Genomic DNA, 9939 nt, shown 5'->3' on the forward strand with positions numbered 1-9939 from the left:
GTATGTTACAGACTTTTCATTAAGACCCTAAATAATCATATCAACTTGTGGAAAATGGGCATCCCATGACCCCTTTAGACTTTTATTATTATTATTATTAAACCCTAACCTAAGCTGCATTTTATGACAACATAACAATTAAATTACATTAAAAACATTAATTTAATTAATTTTCAACTTTGAGTCACAGTTATTGCCATTTTGCCTACTTCCATTTAATAAAAAAAAAAGACTGCAAATGTATTTAGAAATAAAACACTTTTTTTTTTCTAAATTAAAATATTTCAGACCAAAATATTTTCTTTTGAAAACTGTTTTAATTTCATAATCAAAAGGGTTTTCTTATGTCACCAATATAATTTATTCTTTTATATATATATATATATATATATATATTCATCCCATAATTCAATCCTGTTATCCAGACTATATCACTTGCTGACCAATGGATCCTCTGCAGTGAATGGGTGCCGTCAGAATGAGATTCCAAACAGCTGATAAAAACAAAACAATAATCCACAAGTAATCCACACCACTCCAGTCCATCAATTAACGTCTTGTAAAGTGAAAACCTGCATGTTTGTAAGACACGAATCCATCATTAAGGTGTTTTTAACCTCAACCCGTTGCTTTTGGCTAAAGTCCTCAAACCATAATATTACTTCCTCCAGTGTGAAAAGGTCGTCTAGTCTGAATCAAGAGAGAAATATGCACAGCTCAAGCACTGTTTAAAAGTGAAAACAGCTCTAAACAAATATGTTGGTAGATTTTGATGTGAGAGAACAACAGTGGATGGACTTTCAATGGCTGCGAATGGAAGTGTTATCAGGCAACCATCACATTTCGGTATTTTCAGCTGACACTGACCTGAAAATCAATTGTCACCTTTTGACAATTGATATTTATAGCAATATTAAAGCTGATTATGAATAAGTATTTAGTATTTTTGATGAATATAGAAGCAAGAAGTGTACCATTAGCAGAGTTTGTCATGTCAAAAGGAACATCTGCTTCAGAACTGCACTAACAAACTGAGATCTATGGAGAGTGCATATTGAATTTTGGTCTGTTAGTTGGTCTGTAGATTGTGCTTTTTTTATTTTTTATTTATACTCATTTATTTATTTATTTTTGGCATAGTATTTTATTGTTATTTAAAAATAAGTCACAAACAATTTATTATTTTATTCAATTTGTATTATTAAACACTACTGCAAAGCTGTAAAACAACAGTAGGCCTAAAAGCCCTACGCAAATAAAATAGACTTGACTAAATAGTCTCCCCTACTCATATCAGATTGCACTGATCTTTTAATGTTTGCTAATGAACTGTATTAAAAGTGTTACCCGCTTTTGCGCATTTCTATGGATTAGCCCTCCATAAAACTAAAACAAAGAAGTGTCATCGAAGCTTTTTTCCCTCGGATAAATGCATTGAGCTGTATTTCGCTGCTCTGCTCGGCTCTGCTGCAGTCCGAGTACGCAGCGGCAGCGCGAGAGCTCGAGCCGCACCGACAGCACAGCTCTGGCAAAATGCCTATGGATAATTTCATATTCGCACAATGCATCCTTTATTTTTTAGCCTTCGTCTTTGGCTTTATAGCTATAGTACCTCTGTCGGAGAACACGGAGGATTTTCGCGGGAAATGTCTGCTTTTCACGCGGGGATGTGGCAGAACGAGAACATCACGGTGTCTAAGCAGCGCTTCATCATTGAGGAATGGGGACCACAGCCCTCCTGCAGCTTCATCACCGCTCCTGCAGCTTCATCACCGCTGTCGGCATCGCGTCGCTCATCCTGTCCGCCGTACAAGCCTGGAGGCTGCTGCTCTTCATCTGCAAAGGCCACGATGAGTGAGTGATTGTTTCTTTCATCGAATTGCTTGTGAATTTGATGTCTTATATGTATTAGACCCGTGCCAGTGCGGTGGCTGGGATGCATGGATGCATGTCATATATATATATATGTCATATAGCAGCACAGAGGAGCTTCAACATTCGTTACATATTTAATTTTAAATACGATCTTATATGGGAAACATGTTCAATAACAATAAACTGTGACCCATTTGTCATATAGCAGCACAGAGGAGCTTCTACATTCGTTACATATTTAATTTTAAATACGATCTTATATGGGAAACATGTTCAATAACAATAAACTGTGACCCATTTGTGATTAAGTAGTTTCATTGTTTTAAAGAAAAATGTGTGACCTAATATAAAGTATAAATCAGCTGGTAGTGGTTCTACTGTATTTGAATGGTTTAGAACAGCTTCAAGTCAATGAATTTTGAATAATGAGATTCTTAATCATATTATTCATTGCTATATGATTCTAGTCTGTCCAGCCTGAAACCAAAGGCCAGTTTCCATTTAATAGACATAAACACCAGATATCCTACTCTTTTAATATTTTGTATATAAATAAATCACACATAATTCTCAGGTTAAGCCACTACAAAAATCAGTATAAGCTTTTGTTATTTCTATTATAAAACTACTTTTATTTTTTCCCCATTAAAATAATAAGTTTAATGGAAAATGATTTTATAACCGCTCAAATGGGTTATTTCATCCCAAATTGTAAATGATATAATCATTAAAATGTTCCAAACGCATATTATTTTGTTTCTTATGTGGAACACAAAAAGAGATGTTAGGCGGAATGTCCAAGCTGCTTTTTTCCCCCCATACAATGAAATTAAATGGTTACATACATGCTAAAAATAAATAAATAAATATAAAATAAAATAAAAATAAATAAATAAATAAAGTTGAGCACTATACTCCAGGTCTTGTGAAGCTATACTGTATAATACTGCATGTATGCCAAAATATAAAAGTTGTAAAGTTTGTGTAATGATAATGGCATCAAACATCATTCTTGCACATCTCATGACCAATCGTGACAAGCGTGAATGAGCTAGCGTGAATGAGATTAACTAAAACTAAAATTAAACCATACATGTTTTTTTACTTGAAATAAAATAAACGTTAACTGGAAAAAAAAAATTAAAAACCGAACTTTCAGATAGTTGTCAATGCAACATTGCTCATTTAAATTTAGTTTAACGATGTACTAAAATAGCTAAAACTAAAACTGAAATAAATATTAATAATAAGGATGTAACGATTCACTCAACTCACGATGCGATACGAAAATCCGTTTTTCTCACAATTTTTTATTTATTTTTTTTTAAACAAAATGAGATTTAAGAGTAATTATAAATGAAAAGATGAATCATCACATATTTGTATGGGTTTCATCCGGCTCGGGTGCATCGTTTCATCCCTAATTAATAATAAAAAATAAAAAAAACTAGATAACTATACATAGCCTTTTGGAGGATAAACAGTGTGAATGACTGTCCTTTGTCACTTTTAATGGAAAAGAGCAGCTCAGCATTCTGCAAAATATCTTCTTTTGTGTTCCACAGAAGAAAGGAAATAGCATGGGTTTGGAATAACTGGATAGTGCAAATGATGAATTTACTGTAGTAAAATCTCTCTTTTACCTTTCTTTACACAGCTCGATCTTCAATGCCTTCCTGAACCTGCTCATCAGCACATTTGTAGTGTTTGCTGTGTTCCTGTCCAGCACAATAGTCAGTGTGGGTTTCAATCTATGGTGTGATGCCATCACAGAAGGAGGCAGTATGCCCAGCAGGTAAGCATGACGCCGCTATTTTCTGCTTCTACAATGTATAAATGAACACTACAATGTATATAAAGCATGTTTTTAGACTGCCTTTATAGCTTGAATAGAGCCACAGTTAATTGGATAGGCCTGTTTTTCTCTGTCAGAGAGGGTTTGGTGACATTGAAATTAGCGAGAGGCTTTTGGCTCAGTTCACTTCAGTGACTTTTAAAGTTCAGTCACGTTTTAGTGTCCACAGACTACTACATTCTTTGAATATAAACCCTGAATGTGTCTGACAAGCAGCTTTGTTCTTCAAGTTTTTTATGAGCAATATCTACTTGATTAAATGTTGATTCTTCAAGTGTCTGTGAATCATATCTAACACAGACTACTGTTCATTTCTAGCTGTGAGGATCTACAGGACACTGATCTTGAACTAGGGTTGGACAATTCTGCTTTTTATGACCAGTTTGCCATAGCACAGGTTGGTCAGTTAAAAATATAAACTGTGTTTGATAACTACATGAGTGCTTTATAGCTTTATATCAATAGGGGTCATTATGTTGGCAGTTCAACCAAAAATCGTTTTAACAAAAATCTGTAGCATATGGTTAGTCAGACATTTGAGACTATTAGTAAATATTCACCCTAGCAATGAATTAAGACTCCTTATCAAAACTGAGATTCCTTCTTACATCAGACTTAAATATTCTAATTATAGGGACTATATAACCTTCACAAATCTCAAATAGAGTGCTGTAGTGATGACTTATTTTTGTAGGCCGATCTGAAGGTTAGCATCACCCTTGTTCCCTCGGCAAACCCCAAAAGTGTTCATCCATTGACTTTTGGATTATTGCAGAAAATAAGCTCTGTGACCAACAAAAGTTTATGATTCATCATGATACTCTTCACAATTGAACACAACAAGCCTAAATACAATTGCCAGAAGTAAAAAAGATAAATGTAGGCAATAAATGAACTACACCACAGTGACATCTGTCAAAAATCACAATGTAATGTACTGACGTGTTTTATGTCTTTGAATAAAACGTAAAAATATCTTGAGTTTTGTGTTCACCATTTAACCAAAAACTCATTTAAAACACCCAATGACTTCGGGCTGATGGAGTTGGAAGTACTAAAATGCTGACCTTCACATTGTTATTTATTAATCTTCACATTGTTGCAGACTTCCAGCATTCAAAGTTTGTCTTGTTGAATTCACACTGCTTATTACCATTTTTTCTCATGAATATAACAGTCAAGCCTCCTCTGCTTCCTCTAGTTTGGGTTGTGGGCGGCCTGGCTGACTTGGCTCGGCATCACTGTCATGGCCTTTCTGAAGGTCTATCATAACTACCGTCAAGAGGATCTGGTCGACAGCTTGATTCACGAGAAAGAGTTCCTACTCGGACACTCGTCACGCCGGCGCTCTGATGTGGTAAATGAGAAAAGTGGCATGATATGATCAGCTCAACATTTTCAACGCTTTGGAACGTACTGTTAAGTAAAATGTGTTCATAAGCTTGTAAATTTGGCTCATTAGTTGGGTGCTTCTCAACTTTTGATTGCCCTCAGTTGAGCTTAACTGAACCAAATGCTTCTGAATTACATTTTATTTGACAGTCGACAATGACTGAGAATAGACATTCACGTGCACTCAATTGTTCGGACAGAGGTCACACATCATTCACCACAACATTTTTTGATGTTGAGCTTGAAACACAAGACCCTGGACAAAATAAACAGTGAACATCAATAACTTTAAAGGGATAGTTCAAGAAAAATGTAATTATTTTATTAATTACTTCGTTATCCCAAACTTTTAAGACTTTCAATCATCTTCAAAACACAAAATGAAAATATTTTCAATGAAACCAGAGATTTCTATGGAAACCCATTTCCACCACAGAATAAAAATAAATAAAAAAAGGTAATTGCGACTTTTTTTCTTACAATTGCAAGTCTATTTCTCACAATTCAGACATCTCAGAATTGCGCGTTTATATCTCGCAAATTCGGACTTTTTTCTTTGAACTGTGAATTTTAAGTCTGAGCTAATGTATCTTGCAATTTACAGCTCATAATTCAGATTTTTTTTTCTCTCAGAAATGCGACTTTATTTCTCGCAATTCAGTTTATAGGCTTTCTTGCAACTCTGACTTTATTTCTCACAATACTGAATTTATATCTTGCAATTCTAACTTTTTTTCTTGTGATATAAACGTGCAATTGTGAGTTTATGAACACAATTGCGAGATAAAAAGTCACAATTCTACTTTTAAAATACTTATTTATTTATTTTTTTCTAAGCTTCCTTAGATTTCTGTCCCTTCAATGAAAGTCAATTCTACAAAAGCTTTAAAAAGTTCATACCACTGTATATAATCCTTAAGAATTGAGCAATTTAATCCATGTCTTCTGAAGAGACATGGTAACTTTATATGTGACTAAAAGCCTAAATTATATCTGCTCATATAGACATTGATCAATGCAAATACAGAGCGCACATTAAATATGGTAAACATGCTTGAGTGCCATGCAAGAACATAGCTCATTGGTTCTCGTGCATCAAACAAGCATATTTAGCAAATGAACTTTCCTTGGAGGGATAGAAATTTCTCAGGTTTCATTAAAAATATCTTCACTTGTGTTTCAAGAAAACAAGTTTGGAATGACATGAGGGTGAGTAATTGATGAAAGAATATTCAATTTTGGGCAAACTATGCCTTTAAGGAAGTGTGCTTAAATAATGTTCTTGAAAATCCTGTGTGACATACAATCAACGTCTTATTGCCAGTTATGTTTTTACGCAACCAAATGATTCTTTCCGTCTAAAGACTATTTAAAGCAGTGCTAGAAATGAGCAACAGCTTCCAGTCGGTCTCTATTCCATCAGTACTCTACATTCGCTGAGGAGTTGGACTTAGTACATACATTGTAGCTCAGGTAATTCTAGTTTTACACACTATTTTAAGTGTGTGTGATCCATGTCTGGTTTTCTTTACTAAAGGATCATTCACTTCCAGTACTGCCTCTATGTGTAAGACATATATAATGATGTTTATGACTGTGGTAGTATCCTTCCTATGTAAAGGGATTGCTATTGAAAACATGCTTGCATCTACATACAGTATATATTAATTCAGACAGACGAAGAGGAAATCTAGGCTCTATAAAGCTATTGAAGTGACAAATCTTCAGTCTTCAGGATATAACATCAGAATTTGATGTGTGATATTTGGAGGGATGATTTAATGATTTGCTATATCCAGTTTACTTGCTTTCCTAGAATCATCTACAAAGTTTGTGTCGTTACACTCCATATATAGTTCACTATGTTTTGAAATATTCTTGCAATACAATTTGATGCATGCCATTTTTGGTTCAAGCGTCTTATGATAACTAGTCCTCCTAACTCTAATGGATTCTATTTGAGTTTTGCTAGTTTACGAGCATGAGTCGTGATTCACTGTTACTCTGTAACACACTCAGGCCCACGTTTCTGAGTATAAAACATTATGCATAGATTGTTTTGTGCATCATTTTATTTATCGTGTGATAGTGTGAACACATCTCTGTAACCTTCAACATTATACGTCTATATTTGTTTTAGGGCTTTTATTTAATAAAAGCAGTATAAACAGCAATGGTGATGAAAATACAAAGCAATTGTTGATTTTTCTGATCATGAAATAAATCAAATTCAGATTTTTAAACTAGTGACGATTTAGAGCCCTTTTTGGTTTGGAATATTTGAAACAAAAGAAATGCAGTGAATATACTGCCATAAAGCACCTCTATTGAAATAGATATTACAGAAAGACTAAAAAAAAGAGAATGTGTACTTGACCTGGTGCGATTTTATTGCTTCAGCGATTGGCTGGCTCAACAGTACAATATTTAGTATATTTCCCTTTTGTCATCTGAATTCCCCTGAAATGGGTACAGTACAGTAAGCAAGTGTGCTAATTAAGTGTTGCATAAATGTAATAATTAGACATACAGTGCACAACATATCATGTAAATGACTCAAGATATAATGACACATTTGTTTTGTGTCTGACATTTTCAAATATTTCTATCTAGTAACTCACAGTGATTTGATGCAGGTCACAGTAGTTTTTTTTTATTTTTTATTTGTGCACCTTTAACTCATTTCTCTTAATCATTTGTATCAATGGGGATTAATCCAATTGCATTTTTAGTAAATGTTAAATATTTGGGGTCGGTAAGATTTTTAAAAAAAGCTCTTATACTAACCAAAACTGCATTTATTTGATCAAAACATACAGTAACATATTATACATATTACTACAATTAAAAATAACAGTTTTATACAGTATGTTAACATATTTTAAAATGTATTTTATTCCTGTGATATTAAAGCTGAATTTTCAGCATGATTACTCCAGTCTTCAGTGTCACATGATCCTTCAGAAATCATTCTAATATGCTTATTTATTGCATTTTTAGTAAATGTTAAATATTTGGGGTCGGTAAGATTTTTAAAAAAAGCTCTTATACTAACCAAAACTGCATTTATTTGATCAAAACATACAGTAACATATTATACATATTACTACAATTAAAAATAACAGTTTTATACAGTATGTTAACATATTTTAAAATGTATTTTATTCCTGTGATATTAAAGCTGAATTTTCAGCATGATTACTCCAGTCTTCAGTGTCACATGATTCTTCTTGCTAATTTGCTGCTCAAGAAATATTTCTTATCAATGGTGAAAAAAGAAAAGAAAAAAAGTTGTGTTGCTTGATATATTTTTTAAGGATCTATCTTTAATGAATAGAAGTTCAAAAGAACAGCATTAATTTGAAATAGAAATTTGTTGTAACATTATGTCTTTACTGTCACTTTTGATCAATTTAATGCACCCGTTCTGAATAAAAATATGAATTTCTTAAAAAAAAAAAAATCGTACTGCCCCCAAACTTTTGAACAGGTGCGTGTGTGTCTCTTCATGATAACAGAGTTTTCAATTTTGGGTGTACTGTCCCCTCCATTCAAGCGATACATGTCAAGTTGTGTGCTAATGGAGAAAATAAGCAATTTTGGCGACACTAGAAACCAAAGACTGATATAATTTGACAGAAATTGCTTGCCCAAAAACTAGAAAAATAGATACTGAACAGCTGCTGCTATAAAGGAAGATTAAGAGACTAAAAGTGGAACAGTAAAAAAGATAGAAAAAGAAAATTCTTATAAAACATAGTAAAACAAATGAATGCACCGTTATTAGGCTGAGGCCAAGATGCTGGTATACAGGTTTATGTAAAATATAAACTTAAATATTGCGAACATCATAAAGCATTTCGCTATTTAAAATGGCATTCTTTCATTTGCCAGTTAAATCTGGCAGTGCATGACACAATATATGACCAACTCATCCTTCAACGGTCTTATATCTCTTTCTAAGAGAATTAGTGGCAGATGGAAACGTTTGTGCTTAATGGAACAGCTTTGCCCTTCGTTTCTCGTAAAGTAGATAAATGCTAAAAGTGTCGTCATTGTGCCAGTTCTCTTTTCTCATTTACATTGAAATATATTCTAACATTAATTAGTGTCATATACATGTTTGATAAATGCATAAAACGCATATTTGTATTCTAAACCTATTTGATTATTAGTAAAATAAATTGCATTGTCTTGCATTCCACAGACACATTCAACCACATTATGTACAGCAAGTGAATTAAAAACAACAGCATTGAATAAATGAAATATTATCTGACAGTAAAAAGCTCATATAATGTGATACGTTGGTTCATAGAGAATACAGTGTGCACATTCTGTAGAGCCTGACTAATTTTGGGACTGAACTAATAATGAGTCAATGACATAAAAGTGTTCACGATAAAAAAAAAAAAAAACGTAAAACTAATTTAAAACATGCGTCAAGTTCTTAGAAATGTAATCTTCGTATTCATGTTGGTTTCATACGATTCTGAATTTTTTTTTTCAAAAAGTTTATTGAATGACTTGAAAATCATCATGTGGTGCAATTATCAAGTAAAAAGTAATAACACATTTTCCTCATATGTGTACAACATTTTAATAATTACTTTAAAATCATTTAAATATTATTTTTATATTTATTATTTTTCATCTTTTAAATAAAAAAAATCATGAATTATTCATTCATTAAATATCATCAAGTTTTTGGGGAGTTGCACCACATGACATTTTACAAACAACTAATAACAAAAATATCAAAGAGGTGTATTCAGATCATTTTATGTATTAACTTCTTTCTTTTATATATATATATA

The 9939-nt window shown here is 32.8% G+C and overlaps 1 pseudogene; it reads left to right on the forward strand.

Moving 5' to 3' along the window:
* The first annotated feature begins 1230 nt into the window (after positions 1–1230).
* LOC107662641 (transmembrane protein 179-like) lies at positions 1231–5523 on the forward strand (annotated as a pseudogene).
* The last annotated feature ends 4416 nt before the right edge of the window (positions 5524–9939 follow it).

The sequence above is a fragment of the Sinocyclocheilus anshuiensis genome, unplaced genomic scaffold (genome assembly GCF_001515605.1).
Source record: "Sinocyclocheilus anshuiensis isolate Anshui unplaced genomic scaffold, SAMN03320099.WGS_v1.1 scaffold715, whole genome shotgun sequence".
Lineage (NCBI taxonomy): Eukaryota > Metazoa > Chordata > Actinopteri > Cypriniformes > Cyprinidae > Sinocyclocheilus > Sinocyclocheilus anshuiensis.